This window comes from Triturus cristatus, chromosome 7, assembly GCF_964204655.1.
Source record: "Triturus cristatus chromosome 7, aTriCri1.1, whole genome shotgun sequence".
Taxonomy (NCBI): Eukaryota; Metazoa; Chordata; class Amphibia; order Caudata; family Salamandridae; genus Triturus; species Triturus cristatus.
Genome location: NC_140590.1, coordinates 792,531,660 through 792,548,247, shown reverse-complemented (window position 1 = coordinate 792,548,247; position 16,588 = coordinate 792,531,660). Strand labels below are relative to the sequence as shown.

The 16,588-nt window shown below is 49.5% G+C and overlaps 1 protein-coding gene across 4 annotated transcripts in view; it reads left to right on the top strand.

Moving 5' to 3' along the window:
• Positions 1-16,588, top strand: part of LARP1 (La ribonucleoprotein 1, translational regulator) — a 938,019-nt gene that overhangs the window by 627,910 nt on the left and 293,521 nt on the right. The gene's annotated exons all lie outside the window — the stretch shown is intronic.

The window sequence follows — 16,588 nt, the reverse complement described above, 5'->3', positions numbered from 1 at the left end:
GCGGGTCTTCCTTCTAATTGCTCTTCTTTGTATGTTGGAATCTGGGAAAGGAAGGTTCAGGGTGCCCCTAAATACTAGATTTAGGGGCGTTACAGGTAGGTGAAGGGCAGGGACCAATGGGCCCCTGTCCTGGGGTGGGTACACCCCCTATCCTGCCTCTCTCCTGTGGGAGGGGGCAGTAGCCTAGTCCTGATAGGGTAGGGCTTCCCATCTTCAAGATGGCAAGAGCCCGGAGATGTGCTTCACCTCGCCTCCCCCACCTGAGGGGTGGGGTTGGCAGGCTGGCACATCCTCTGTCCTTATTTGGGGTTTCCGGCCAAGCTTCCCGCCAGAGTGGGGGGTTGCAGTGGCCTGGGGAAGCTCACAGAGGCGACATGCCTTTGAAGCTTCCCCGTGCCCATCCTGGGGAAGGAGATTTAGCACCGCGCCCAGGATGTGCATTGTTGCAGGCCCAGAAGAGCAGGGGCTCTCCCACCCAGGGGTCCAGCAACATGTCTGCTGTGTGGCAGCCTAGGCAGCCTCAGAGCAGACGTGGATTGTCGGTTAGGTTTAAGGGGGGCATCTCTAAGATGCCCTCTGGGGTGCTTGGTACATTAAATCCCACACCGGCATCAGTGGGTTTAATGTGCTGAGAAGTTTGATACCAAATTTCTGAGTCTTCAGTGTTGCCATTATGGTGCTGTGGAGTTCGTGTTTGACGAGCTCTCAGCACCATGTACTCTTAAATGGCAGCACTGCACTTACAGTGCTCAGGAATGGACCCGGGTACTGTAGGGGCACAGGGCTCCTGCGCCCACACCATTGGCATAAGGCACCCAGCTAGAGGGGTGGCTGATGTATGCCATGGCAGTGTAGGTGATGGGCAGGGCACACAGGGATGTGTGCCATGTCGACTTTGTTTTGTCTTGCACCCAGACACCCAGCCTGCAAAGGCAGTGTGTGTGTGTGTGTTAGGGTACAGGGCCTCTAAGGGTGGCACAATGAGTGCTGCAGCCCGTAGAAGCCTTCCCTGGTCACAAGGCCCTGGGTACCTAGGGTACCATTTACCAGGGGCTGACACGTGGCCAGGGTTTGCCAATTTGGGTTTTGTGTGTTTTAGGGAAGGAACATAGGCCCTGGACACCTGATTGACAGAAGTCCAGGGCACACTCAATCAAAGTACATTCAGCAATTCAGCAAAAAGTGGGGGCATACCATGCAAGAAAGATGGCAGTTCGAGGCATGTGGGCTGCTGAATTCATATCTGTGCATAGATCGCCGCCTAGTGTTGGGTCCGGATGTTTGCACGTTGTTGTCCTGGAAGAGTCTTCGAAGTATCCTTGGATAGGTGACTCCTCCCCTGGACTACAGTGCGCATGGGCATCCTCTCCATCCTCAGATTGTTTTTTTCCGCCATTGGGTTCGGATGTGCTATCTTAGCTCAAGTTAGGAAAATATTTTTTCGAGGCCAAAAGGCCTTTTAGTTCGCGTCGGTACTGTTTATCGATCGGGTTTCGATAGAATTTGTTAGTTTACTAACTTTCAGCACCGACTGCTTTCGCATTTACCTGTCCATCGACTACTTCGACGATGGAATCCAGGACGCCATTCAAAAGGTGTCCGGTATGCAATGCGAAGTACCCACACATCGACGTCCATCCGGTGTGCAACAAATGCCTTTCGCCGGACCACGACGAATCAACATGCATGGCCTGTGCCCGGTTCCGCTCGAAGAAGACTCTGCGGAATCGACGAGCGGCGAGACTCGAGGCGCAGCACGCGGCACCGGCCCCGACAGACATCTTCGGCGAGGCCGAGGACGTCGAGGAATTGGAAGTCTTGCCCTCCAGTCCCGTTTCCGAACACGAACCCGGATCGGACGAGGAAGACGAGTCACTCTTCCACAGAGGTGAAGACGACACCGAGGTAGGAGACGACGAGGAGGCCTTCGGGGCCGAAGAAAGTAGCTCCAATGATGAACAAGGCCTACCTGTTCAAACCGTTCAAACACCAGTGCCACAGCCTATGGCTCCGGTCGAGGGATCGCCTTCGGGCCTTACCCGAGACCCATCCCGCAGTTCTTCGGCCCCGCCCTCGGGCCCGGCCTCGGACGTTCAGTGGCAGCCATTACTACATAAACAGGCTGGTTTCCCTATCACAAAACCGAAACCGAAAGCTGCTCAGGTTCCACCGAAACTGAAAGTAGCGCTGGTCGGATCGAGGCCTTCGACGCCAGCGCACCGCGTCGGCACCGACCGCACCAAGAGGGACTTCGGTGCCGAACTTCAGGCGGGCGACGTTGGAGTCGAAAAAAGGAAAAAAGCCATCGGCACCGACAAACCTGCTCGGCTACCGGCACCGACGACACCAAGGGCCGTACCGCCTGCTGTGTCTCACATCGCTCCCTCGACGACACCTAAGCCTCAGGCATCGAAGACTTCGACGGTGATCTCTTCACCCCGACTCGATGACCCGCCGGCACCGAAAAAATCTACGGCCGCCTCTACGAGCCTGGCCGGTGCCAAAGCCTCGAAGGCGCCCCAAGTACGACCTGGTGTGACGCAAGGCAGCAAAACCACACCTGTCCTCCAGGACACATCGGGCTCCGGTTCGGTCGGAGCTCCCGCAGCCTCTTCGGTGCCGACCAACATTACCTTCGGCTTGCCTCCGTCAACAATCCCCAAAATGTTCCAACTCAGGACACGGGTCACCCAACCTACGGTCACACCTGCTGAGACGTCTCCAGCACGTATCATCGACGCCGGCACTGGCAGAATGATTCTCCAGGACCGAAGGATAACTTCGGAGCCGCCATTGGACCCTTTCAGGATCCCACTAAAAAGGAAGTTGCCTGCAGAATCGGAACCTCTCCTTTATGAACCCTTCCATTCATCCTACCTGGATCCACACCGGTTCTCCCCCACACGCTCCGATACAGACGCATTGGAGGACTACATGGCTGACCAAGTCCCCTACCATGTAGACACGGACCCTGATGACCAGCAGGACCCTGATCAAACTTGGGGCGACCCTGCAGACCCCAGTGCACCTCTCGATGCACAGGATCCACAACTCTATGGGGCAAAGACATCTCCTACGGAGGATACTGCAGCGTTCAATGCTCTTATCGAACGTGCTGCCAATAACCATGGGGTGCAGCTTCACTCTGATACCATCGAAGATAACTTTCTAATGGACACCTTTGCATCCTCAGAAAGACATGTAAAGACTCTGCCAATGTTGAAGGGGGTCCTCAAACCAGCCAAGGACATTTTCAAAGAACCCACCAGGGCACGAGTGATAAACCCCAGGATTGATAAAAAATACAGATCAGCACCTGGGGATCCTACTTACATCAGAGGACAATTACCACTCGACTCCATCGTCGTAGCGAATGCACGCAAGAGGGCACACTCGCAAACAACAGGTGACGCTCCTCCCCCGGACAAAGAGTCCAAGGTGTTAGAAACCTCTGGCAAGCGAGTTGCCGCCCAAGCTGCCAACATATGGCGCATAGCCAACACTCAGGCGCTCCTTGCTCGCTATGATAGAGCGCACTATGACACACTTGAGCAAATATTCCAACATCTCCCTGACCAGTTCAAGGAAGGCGCAGAAATGCTCATCAGAGAAGGACAGCTACTAACGAACGCTTCCATCAAATGCGCACTAGATGTTGCAGACACGGCTGCCAGAGCCATAAACACAAGCGTCATGTTGCGACGACATGCCTGGCTACGGATCTCAGGATTCAAGCCTGAGGTACAAAACAATATACTGAACCAGCCCGTCAACCCCGACTATTTATTCGGGCCAGAGGTTGACACCACCCTCGAAAAGATAAAAAAGGATACGGACACTGCAAAGTCCATGGGCGCACTACAAACTCAGTCCTTTCGGAGCGGCTCCTTTCGTCGCCCCGGAAACAAGGGAGCAGGTAGAGGACAGGGGTCACAACAAACATATAACAAAGGCAATACACAGACCACCTATGATAAAAACACCCGAGGTGGATATCGTGGCTCCAGCACAAAGGGCAGAGGACGCGGCTACGGCAACACCAGGTCCTCCCCCAAGAACAAGCAGTGACGCCCTCTCCCTTCCTCCCGACCACATAACACCTGTCGGGGGAAGGCTACAAAGGTTCCTGTCCACGTGGAATTCCATCACCACGGACAGGTGGGTCAAAGATATTATAAAATACGGTTACTGTCTGGAGTTAACCTCCACTCCACCCACAATACCACCAAGAAGCCGTCCTATGTCCTCAGAGCATTTAACGCTCTTACAGCAAGAAGTGCAAAGTATGCTTCTAAAAGGCGCTATAGAGGTCGTACCCATCCACGAGCAGGGTGCGGGAGTGTACTCCCTCTACTTCTTAATTCCAAAAAAGGACGGGTCGCTCAGACCTATATTGGACCTGAGACCCCTGAACCAGTACATTCTTTCAGAGCACTTTCATATGCTCACTCTACAGCAAGTCCTTCCGCTTCTCAAGCAGGGAGACTTCCTAGCCACACTGGACCTCAAGGATGCGTACTTTCACATACCCATCCACCCCTCACACAAAAAATACCTCAGGTTCACTGTTCAGGGGCAGCACTATCAGTTCAAAGTCCTTCCCTTCGGCGTGACAACAGCGCCCAGGGTTTTCACGAAGTGCCTAGCTACGGTGGCAGCACATCTACGGAGGCAGCATATACACGTCTACCCCTACCTAGACGACTGGCTCGTTCAAGCGAAGTCAGCCCAGCAATGTGCAAGCCACATGTCCCGCACCATTCACCTTCTTCACAGTCTGGGATTCTCACTGAATTATCCAAAGTCCCATCTCCAGCCCGCACACGTACAACAGTACCTAGGTGCGACTATAGACACTCTGGCGGCCACAGCTCAGCCAAATTTAGTGAGGATCGACAGCATACAACTGCTGATCTCCAAATTCAAACCCAATCACTCACTTCCAGCGCGAGTGTTCATGCAGTTGATAGGCATGATGGCCTCCTGCATCTTCATAGTCCCGCACGCGAGATTACATATGCGCCCACTTCAGGAGTGCCTAGCACGTCAGTGGAATCAGGCTCAAGGACAGTTAAAGGACCTAGTGTTGGTGAGCGGTCGGGCATACAACTCTCTGCATTGGTGGAATCCACAAAACCTTTGCAAGGGCCGACCGTTCCAAGAGCCTGTCCCACAAATAGTACTGACAGCGGACGCGTCTCTCCAGGGATGGGGAGCTCATGTACTCCACTACACAGTGCAAGGACTATGGACAACACAACAAAAGAAGTTGCACATCAACCTTCTGGAATTGATGGCAATCTTCCTAGCCATGAAGGCATTCAAAGTACATCTATGCAACAAGGTCGTGTTGATCTGGACGGACAACATGACCGCAATGTACTACATACAGAAACAGGGAGGCACACACTCTCCACAGTTGTCTCATCTGGCTCAGAGCATGTGGAAGTGGGCCATTCAAAGGAACATGTTCCTCATGGCGGAACACCTCCCTGGCAAGGACAACCAGATGGCGGATCTGCTCAGCAGACACAGCCACCAAATGCACGAGTGGGAGTTACACCCATCAGTACTCCAACCGTACTTTCAGCAGTGGGGTCATCCGGAGATAGACCTATTCGCGACAAGCGAAAACGCAAAATGCCCAAGCTTCGCCGCCAGATTCCCACATCCGCAGTCGCAGGGCAATGCGATATGGATGAACTGGTCCGGCAGATTTGCGTACGCTTTTCCCCCAGCGCCATTGATACCGCTAGTGGCCCGCAAACTCCGACAACACTCCCTGACACTCGTCCTAGTTGCTCCCACGTGGGCACGCCAGCCGTGGTACACCACCTTCCTCGAACTTTCCGTGGTGCCGCATCAAAGGCTGCGGATCAAACCCGCGCATTTGACGCAGAACCATGGAGAGGTTCAGCACCCAGATCCGCAACAGCTGAATCTGGCGATCTGGCTCCTGAAGTCCTAGAGTTTGGCTATCTCAACCTGCCACCTGACTGTATGGACATCATCAAGGAGGCCAGGAGACCCACTACCAGAGCTTGCTATGCAGCCAAATGGAAAAGGTTCGTCATTTATTGCGGTAATAATGACATCAACCCGCTGGACGCATCCATCCAAAACATCATCTGTTATCTCTTACACCTATATAGATGCAATCTGGCGTACACCTCTATACGTGTCCATTTGACCGCAATATCAGCCTATCTGCAAACCAGGCAGCACCTCTCTCTATTCAGAGTGCCTGCCATCAAAGCATTCTTGGAAGGGCTCAAACGAGTCATTCCACCTAGTCACCCACCGGCTCCAATGTGGAACCTCAACTTGGTCCTCACACGCCTGATGGGTCCACCCTTTGAACCTCTACACTCATGCGAGATTCAATTCCTTACCTGGAAAGTGGCCTTCCTAGTGGCGATCACTTCCCTCAGAAGAGTTAGTGAACTCCAGGCACTAACCGTTCAAGAGCCATTCATTCAGGTTCACGCTAACAGGGTCGTACTACGTACCAACCCCAAGTTCATGCCCAAGGTAATATCGCAGTTCCACATGAACCAGACTATTGAACTGCCCGTTTTCTTCCAAAACCCACAAACTGTTGCAGAAAGGGCACTACATACACTAGATGTACGGAGGGCCCTCATGTACTACATCGACAGGACTAAACCATTCAGGAAGACAAAACAACTGTTCGTTGCCTTTGCCCCACACCACAAAGGTAACGCCATCTCCAAAGCAGGGATAGCCAGATGGATAGTTAAGTGTATTCAAATCTGTTATCAAAAGGCAAAACGCACATTAACTATTCCACCACGAGCCCACTCAACACGTAAGTTGGGGGCTTCCATGGCCTTCCTAGGAAATATTCCCCTGCATGATATATGCAGAGCAGCCACATGGTCCACTACACACACATTTACAAAACACTATTGCGTAGATGTGCAGTCAAAACAGCAGGCAGCTGTAGGACAAGCTGTTCTCAAAACACTTTTTCAGACCGCTGCAGCTGGCACGGGTAGCCGCCGCTAATAGAGGGCACTGCTATGTATTCTATGCACAGATATGAATTCAGCAGCCCACATGCCTCGAACTGAATATGCTACTTACCAGTATGCATCTGTTCTTGGCATGTAGGGCTGCTGACATTCATATCGCCCTCCCTCCTCCCCGGCGCCTGTCGCAGCTGCAGCTCTCAGAATTACTGCAAGCATGGTCATCACTTTCTGTATCTACTCCATCACTGCCACAATGGCGAAAAACAATCTGAGGATGGAGAGGATGCCCATGCGCACTGTAGTCCAGGGGAGGAGTCACCTATCCAAGGATACTTCGAAGACTCTTCCAGGACAACAACGTGCAAACATCCGGACCCAACACTAGGCGGCGATCTATGCACAGATATGAATGTCAGCAGCCCTACATGCCAAGAACAGATGCATACTGGTAAGTAGCATATTCACTTTCTCACATCTGATGGGAGGAATGATTGCGTCATGAATCACACTGCTACTACAATACTTCCTGAACTGTAGAAAAATGACGCTAATGCTATGAACAGCCCTATGGGTGATTAAGAAAGATTTGAATATTTGTAGTGACAGTATAGACCCTTGAGTACAGGGGTTCAACGTGGTCACACAATGAAAACATGTATGGTGGTGACATTCTAGATTGGTTGGTGTTTGTTCATTAGGTACTTTGTAAGCCCCAAGAAGACCCTGTTAATCGTCTAGGTGTGACAGGCACAGGGAAGTTGTAGTCTATCAACACATCCAGGTTAGGGGTACCTATGTTGGAATGTTCTAACAGTGCTGAAGATGCTTTTTGTCAAATTGTTCATCTGAGTTTTGAATGAGGTTGGGGACCCATAATCACATCTGTTATGTTCTTCCTTAGGCCAACCTGTGGTTCGGTCAAAAGTGTTCCATAAGTTAGGATCTATTTTTGAGGGATTTAGATTATTTTGTAACCTCCACTTGTGTAGTCTCTGCAGTGTTTCAGAGTCTCCAGGTTTAAGGTGACTTGTTTTACCAGTTAAATAATAATCTGGGTGTATCTGCGTAGAGGAAACGGGTAGACTTATAGACGTTAATAAGCTGGAGTGGGTTTCAGTATGTTGAAGAGAATGAGGGCAGTTGTTGAGCTCCAATCAGCCATACCGCGTCCTACCCATCCACCAATAAGGCCAAAGCCAACACCTCCGGAAAGATCAACTGCTTGCTGATCAACGCACGCTCACTCTGAAAACACACCATGGAAATCTGGGACACCATGGCACATTCTTCATCACAGAAATTAGGCTGAACCCCACATGTGTTCCGGACTGTTCCACAGACACCCCTGAGAGGATACATGATCTTGCACCAGGACCTCTCCAACAGAAGTGGCGGAGGCATCGCCATAATACACCAAGAGTACCTCGAATGCTCAACCATCACTATGACTGAACAAACAGCAAAACCACCATCTGAGACACCCTCGCCTACAGACCATCAGGACCTCGACCCACCTTCTGCAACACAATCCTAAACTTCATTGCCCCTTTCGCCATAGACTCAAATCTTTACATATTCCTAGGAAACCTCAACTTTACCCTGGAGAACACGGACGCCAACATGGCCGGCTAACCTCTGACTCGAGTAGCTTGTCACCAACCTCACCCACACCGCAGGACACGTGCTTGATCCCATCTTCTCAGCCAGCAAGAGTAAAATACACTTACACCAAGGTGCTCTCCTGGATCGATCCCCGCTGCGTTCATTTTGTCATCTCTGAACTCCCCAACACCCCTGCCAGTGAAACACTACACAGCAGGTCAAAGGTATCGGAGCAACAATGGACCAACGGCATCAACTTCTGCCTACCAACCACCACCGAAGAGACAGAACAAGCGGTGGAAAACTTTGCGAACTGGATCACGGCAAGGGCTGATGAAGTCCACCAAGGAAACCCACCAACCCCAAGAAACTAACACAACACCCCAACTGTTCACGGCAGAACTAAAAACCCAGAAACACGACAACAGACGGAAGGAAAGATGGCATGCGAGTAAGACCCTTGAGAACCATTGAGACTCCCTCAACCGATACCCCCTCCTCCTGAAAAACTCCAAGATGACTTCTCTAGCCACCCGCATCAATGAGAGCTCCAACCTCTGCAAGAAACTGTACCACATAGTCAAGAGTTCACCAACCCTTCAGCAACCACAAAACATCACACCCTTGCAAGTTCTGACACACTCTGGCTTTTTCCCCAACAGAATCAACACCATCTACCTAGACTTCGCACTCCAACACCTGCCAAGGATGACTTCAACCTCACACCAGCTCACCTTGTGGAATACCCTCATGTAGAAGGAAACTGCGTCCATCATGAGATCTATCTACTCCGGAACCTCAGCAGACCCCTGCCCCACCACACCATCAGTAAAGAACTCACTAAGGTCCCCAACTCCTTGATTACCGCGGCCCACTTCCCCCAGAAATGGGAACATGCTGTCATAAAGCCGTAGAAACCATCCACGAACATCCGACCCATCTCCTTGCTCCTCTTCCCAGCCAAGGTAATAGAGAAAGCTATCAACATCCAGCAACCCAGACATTTGGCGATTCAAAACCTTTTGCACCCCTCCCAAGCAGGCTTCAGAGCAAACCACGTCACTGACAGCTCTAGTTACAGCCACGGACTACATAAGAATGCTGCTAGACCACAGAGAAACAGCAGTCCTCATCCTCGACCTCTCTGCACCCATCAACGCCGTATCCTACCATACACTAATCAACACTCCACCAGATCATAATCCAAGGAGCAGACCAAGTGGTTTGCATCCTACCTCACAAGAAGAACGCAGAAGACCTCCCACCCCCCTCCCTCCTCTCGACTCGTCGCTCCCTAAGGACCTAACCTGCAGTGTACCTCAAGGCTCATCCCAAAACCAACATTTGTATGACACCCTGGCCAACATAGTCCGGAGCCACAAACACAATCTCCTACGCTGTCAACACCAAACTCATCCTTTCCCTGACAAACGACCCAGTGACCATCCAAGACCTGTTCCAAAGTTGCATTAAGGATGCGGCCTTCTGGATGAACAACTCTCAAATTCAACAGACAAGACAAGTACTTATCTTTCGGAAAGGCAAGGATGACCTTTGGAACAACGAACGGTGGGCACCTTAGCTGGGCCCTACCCCCAAACCTACCAACCACACCTGCAACGTCTGCATCATTTTTAACAGCCAGCTATCCATGAAAAAGCAGGTCAGTGCAGTCTCCTCCGCTTGCTTTCTAACCCTCCAAATGGTCAGGAAGGTCTTCAGATGGCTCTCACCCAACAGCATGTGAACTGTCACGCAAGCTCTTGTCTACTACAGCAACTCCCTCTACATAGGAATCACCGCCCAACTCATGAGGGAACACCAGACCATCTAGAACACAGCACTCCGACTCATCCTCGATCTCTTGAAACTTCATTAGCTACCAGTCGCAAAGAGATGTCAGTTCAAGCTGCTGCCCACCCATACTTAAAATGTACTACACAACTATGGACTGGTGTACCTCAACAAACATGTGAATTTTTACCAACCTACCAGGGAACTCCATTCTAGAGCCCTCTCCCTAGCAGCAACTTGTCAACTGCGCCATCCCCCTCCTTCCGTGGTGAAATTGACATTTCCATATTTAAATCCGGTAACCTTCTCATACTAGCGTCTGAATTCCACCTCAATATTTTTGAGAATCACTTCAGCTTCTTATCCTACCAACTCATCAAACCCACTTCTACCTCCACATCACCCACACTACCGGACACTCCTCATCTAGACATCCTTGTTCAGACCCTGCCCCCCCAACCCACCGTGACAATTAACACCTCCCCTCCTACCCCACCCACCTTCCCAGAACCTATACTCTACTCCTGTACGATCCCCCCATACCTGTCCTCAAGCCCCAAATTTCCCAAAATCACCCCTGACATTTCCTCAAGCCCCAAATCCCCCACCATCATCTTGCCCACCTGCATACCACTCCCGACTGCTGGACTGCTTAATTTGCCATCGAACACCTCCCTGATTCACTTATCTACTACTGGACCACCTCCAGTTAGATCAACTCCCACAGCTAACACAAGACCTTCCTCATCCCCTTTGCACGTCTCTTCTGATCTCCCAACCAATCTTATTACAAAGTCTCTTCTCCACATTGAATCTAAACTCGCAGCCATGACTATCGAATTAACTCATCTCAGAGGCTTTCAACTCCCTCCATACCTGGACCCCCCCACCCTCACTGTAACCCCCGCTCTCCCTCTCATAACTACCCCGAACATACGTATGGTTGACCAAACCTCTTCTCAGTCGAACGCATAGACCACTCCGTGCAGTAAGCTATCTCTCCACGCATGACCTAATCAGCCTCTGTAACTCCTACCTTCCTAAACCTCTTAACAATAACCAACCCCTCCCTTACTCCAACATCCCAGTTATTTTGGGCTTAAACAGAATCCCTGCTGCACCCAGTTCCCCCAGACCCCCTTCACAACTCACCACCATACACTCCATTAAACTCGCCAATGACACCCTAACTCTCTTTTCCTGCATGCTTGTCAACTGGTGATCTGTGGTCAGACATGCGACTGAATTATCAAACGATCCTCAGCGAGGCTATTGATATCGCCTTACTCACTGAAACTTGGCTTAATGATCACTCGACGGCCATTCTGGACCTACTCGACCCCCACCCCCCACACCACCCCGGCTACTCCATCATTAGACAAGACAGACCAGATAGAATAGGAGGTGGACTTGCAATAATTCATAAGTCTAATTTTCAACTCTCCCTTTTACATAACAGGGATCAAAAAACTTTTGACTACCTTGGCGTTGAACTCCCGGTAAAGGGCTCCGCCCCGATTAGATTTCATAACATCTACCACCCTCCGGGTGAACCTCTCCTTTTCGCTGATTAACTTTCCGACCAACCCCCCCTCTCCCTTTCAGATGCAAAAAAAAATCTTTTTAGGAGATTTCAACATCCACTGGACTAAAGAAACTGATCCCGTGGTCATGCGCCTCATCCACCTTCTTGAGTTGAACGACCTCAAGCAATTAATTATGCCACAAACCTACCCACATCAAAAGGGCCACACTCGATGCGATCATCTCCAACACTGATTTGGCCTCCCTCACCAATATCATCCATATTGACTGGTCTGATCATCACCTGATTCTGTTTAAGATGGCTACCAGAGCCCTTCCGCCCACTACAATAAATACCAAATCTACTAAATGGATCAGAAACTTTAAACAAATCCCACCAGGTGTACTTGAGGATAAACTACAAGCTCAACTTCATCTCACCCCATACTCTCAAAATGCTACCAAGCTCACTAACCACATCAATAAGACTGTAAGGGAGATCCTGGACCAAGTTGACCCCCATAAACTAAAACAACAAAGAAAAATCCAATCCAAATCATGGATCAATCCTGAACTGAATAACGAAAGACGTCCGCTTCGACTGGCAGAAAGAACTTGGAGACAACACCCTTCTCCCTCTCGCCTTGCCCTCCTCAGAACTGGTAGATCCACCTACAGGAAACACATTTTTAACGAAAAGGCAGACTTTTTCCGTGCTCGACTTGATAGGGTCAAAAACAGGCCTAGAGAACTTTTTAACATTGTTAGAAAACAAACCTGTTTGGCCCCCCCCTAGAGATGAAGGCGTCCATCTCGAGATGTGAGGAAATTGCCAGCTTCTCAGAAAAAATTGCTAACATTGATCAATCCTTCCTTCAAAACCAGGACCCGCCCAACCCCCAATTAACCTGCAACACTGCTTTCTACACTACCTCTTGGGCTGCAACACCCCTTCCACCTCATTCTTCCAACCTCCTACCCATTCAATCCTCGCCCGCTTCTATACCTCCTACCCTACAACTAAAAAATAACACCTCCTGGCACAACTTCCGCCCCATGACCGAGCTCGAAGTCTCCACTATTATTGCCAAACTTAAACCATCTTCACATACCAAAGATCCTCTCCCTTCGTCCCTAGTTCACAACCTTAACCACATCACCCCCTATTGGACCAAGATCATTAATACCTCCCTTGCCTCTGGATGTGTCCCCGACTCCCTCCAATGCAGACAAATCAACCCCATTCCTATAAACCTCACTGCAGACCCCAATGATCCCAACAACCTCCAACCAATCTCTAACCCCCCACTTATTGCTAAAGCCCTGGAAAAATGTGCTTTGTTCCAAATGAACAATCGCATAAGTAATTTTAACCTACTTGACTCCCTTCAATTTGGCTTCAGGAAAGGCTGCAGCACGGAAACTGCAATGCTGAACATTGTTGACGACATCCACAAATCCCTTGACAATGGTGAAGCGTGCCTTCTCATTCTACTTGACCTCTCGGCGTCATTTGACAGTCAATCATGCCTGGTTAATAAACTCGCTTCAATCTCGCTTTGGCCTTAACGGTGTGGTCCTCAAATGGTTCACCTCTTTCCCCCAACACAGAACACAACAAATCAAAATCAAATCCTTCCTCTAACCCGACGACTGTCTCCTTGAGTGCACTGCAAGGCTCTATCCTTTCCCCCTTTCTCTTCAACCTCTTTATGTAACCACTCACCCTTTATACTGAAACAACCGGGAACCAACTATCACCTTTATGCCAACGACACCCAAATCTGTTACCTGAATGCCCTCAACTGCGCACACTCCCTATCTGATTCGGCGAAATCCCTAGGTTTCAAGCTTGATAAAAAGCTTGACCTTAAAGACCACATAAACTCGGCCAAAGGAGCACTCTGCATTCTCCGTCACCTCAAGAAAATCGAGTCCTTCATTCCCTCTGACGACTTCAAATCAGTTGTCTAATCTTTAGTCCTCTCTCGATTAGACTGTGGCAACGCTATCCTCACTGGAACCCCCAAAGTTCACCTGGCCCCACTTAGAGCTGTTCTCAACCTGGCGGCCAGAATCCTCATGGATTGTAAAAAATGTGCCAACATCTCCCCATCCCTGAAAGCCCTGAAATGGCTCCCTATTAAAGGAAGATGCTTCTACAAGACCGCCTGCATCACGCACAAAGCCCTTCACCAACAAACCCCGCTATACTTAAACTCAAAAAGGTGGGCTGCACCAAACTGATGAGAAGCTCCAATTTGCTCCTCCTAGTTCCCCCCCCCCCCCCCCCCACCGCTAAAAAAGAAATCCACCCAATCTCGCTCCTTCTCTGGGAATGCTCTGAGCATCTGGAATTCCCTCCCACTGGACCAATGCTGCAACCCCTCCTACCTCAACTTTAAACAAGACCTCAAACTCCACCTTCTTAACTTATACTGGGGTCCTCAATACCCACACAGACTGAACTTTCTTCTTCTCCCTGCTTCGTCTTTGTCAGTTTCTTTCCGTACCATCTTTGCACTCACCCACTGCTCATAACATTCCTCCCTTCTCAGACACTGACTTATACCCCCATGTATATTTGTTTGTTTCTTGTCCTCTACATTTTGAAATAGCTCGTTTTTTACCCTAACTACTCACTCCGCTTATTTTTATAATGTGATGTATTCGCATGCTTCATTTGGTATCCTGTTCTGTTTTTCTCAGTTTTCCTATGTTCATGTAAAGCGCTCTGATACCCTCTAGCCAGCGCTAAATATATCCTTTCAAATAAATAAATAGCAGCAAACCAGTGCCACCGCTGGGCAAACAGCAGAGTCCGCTTCTCCCACCTGGCGGCTAAGACCTGAAACACCCTCCATCTGCACCTCAGAGCCTCATCACTCCAACAGTTCAGGAAGGACCTCAAGACCTGGATGTTCAACCAATAGGAACAGGCAGCGTGATCCCACAGCATGACCCCACAGCGCCTAGAGACCTTCACGGGTGAAGCAGATGTGCTATACAAATCCTGAATGATTGATAGTTGAAGCTTGTGAAAACCACATATTGTGAGACGGATGCTTACAAAAATTAAGGGAGTGACATACTTTGTTCTGAGGCTTGAGTGGAACCATTTCAAGGTGGTGCCCTATATTGCAGAACAGTTTAGTCTTTGAAGTAGACTGTTCCATTTCAGCAGATGTTGATATAGTGAAGTAAGCAGAGTGCAGCCACTCAACCGAAGTCCATCCCAGATTACAATCAATATAACTTCAGTGCTTCTTCCAGGAGGAAAAACCCTGTTGGTGTGAAAGGTTTATTTTCTCTGGAACATCTGCAATCTGAATTAATGCTGTTTTTGTTTTAGCTATTTACACAATATAGTTGATTGGGTTCAGTCCTCTTTTTGTCAGAATTGGTTTAAATCGAAGATCTTTTCAAATTGTATGATGCTCTCCAGTTGATGATATTTAGTTTATTATCTCTTTGGCTAGAACTGCTATCGAAGTAGCTTGTGGATTAAGCTTGTATAATAGTTTTGGGGGCCCAGGTCAGAGTTCCTGATGGTGCTAGTCATCATTATGTTCTGATTAAAAGCACCGTTGATGCTGGTGGTAGGGCAGTCCTGGTACTGCTCGGCCACTTGGCAGCATTTGACTCTGTCCCTCATGCCAGGCTGCTTGACCGACTTCAGGCGATTGGCCTCAGAGGCAAGGCTTGGAAGTGGCTGAAATCCTTCCTAGAGGACAAAAGGCAAGAGGTTTGGCTACCCCCTTATTTCTCTGGTAGCCATTATGTCTCGGTCAGGGTCACTCAGTGGTCGGCTCTTAGCCCCACATTATTTAATATCCCCCCCCCCCCCCCCCCCCCCGCTGAATTGGTTGAGTCATTGGGGCCAAAATAATATCTTAAGCCGATAATAACCAGATTGTTTTCTCCTTTGACAGGGGGTGCCTGTTAAACAAGACAAAGTTTCCATTGCATGAGCTTCTTCCAAATGAAGTGCAATACAAAGTCAGGGATTCAGTGTGGGGCATAATTTTGACCTCAAATTGTAACTGCGCTGGCCAGATGGGGCACCTCCTCCCAATAGTCAGGTGGAAAAAGTTAATAACTTGTGTGTGAAATTGGACAATAAATTGCCCTTCCATAATCAAATTAATTCTGTGGTAGGCAAATGTTTCAGCATTCTATGCATGGCCAAGAAATTCCTGCACTTCCAGTCAGTCCCAATAAGGATTACTTTGGTCTTGGCATTGGTCATGTCCAGGCTAGATTACACCAATGGCTTTTATGCAGGTATTTCACAATCTCTTGCAAGGAAACTTCAAATAGTACAAAATGCTGCTGCTAGGTGAGGAGCACATTTCTCCTCATTTGCAAAATTTGTACTGGCTTCCGGTACGCAAATGGATTCTATTTAAGACTTCTCTGCTGGTGCACAGAACTCCAGCTCACTAAGGATGAGACTGGTCAGGAAAATGCTTAAAACCTGTCTTTGTCCAGTAGACCCCTGCCCACTCTTACCTTTGCCCTTCCGGGACACTCTTGAGTAGCTGTGTGCTTTAAAGGTGTCTCTTAACATAACATTATTTGTCTTTTGTGGATAGTACATTTAAAGAGCAACACCTCTGGATGTTTCTGGCTATCATTTGGCCTGGTTAGTAGATTCAAGGGGCAACTGACTG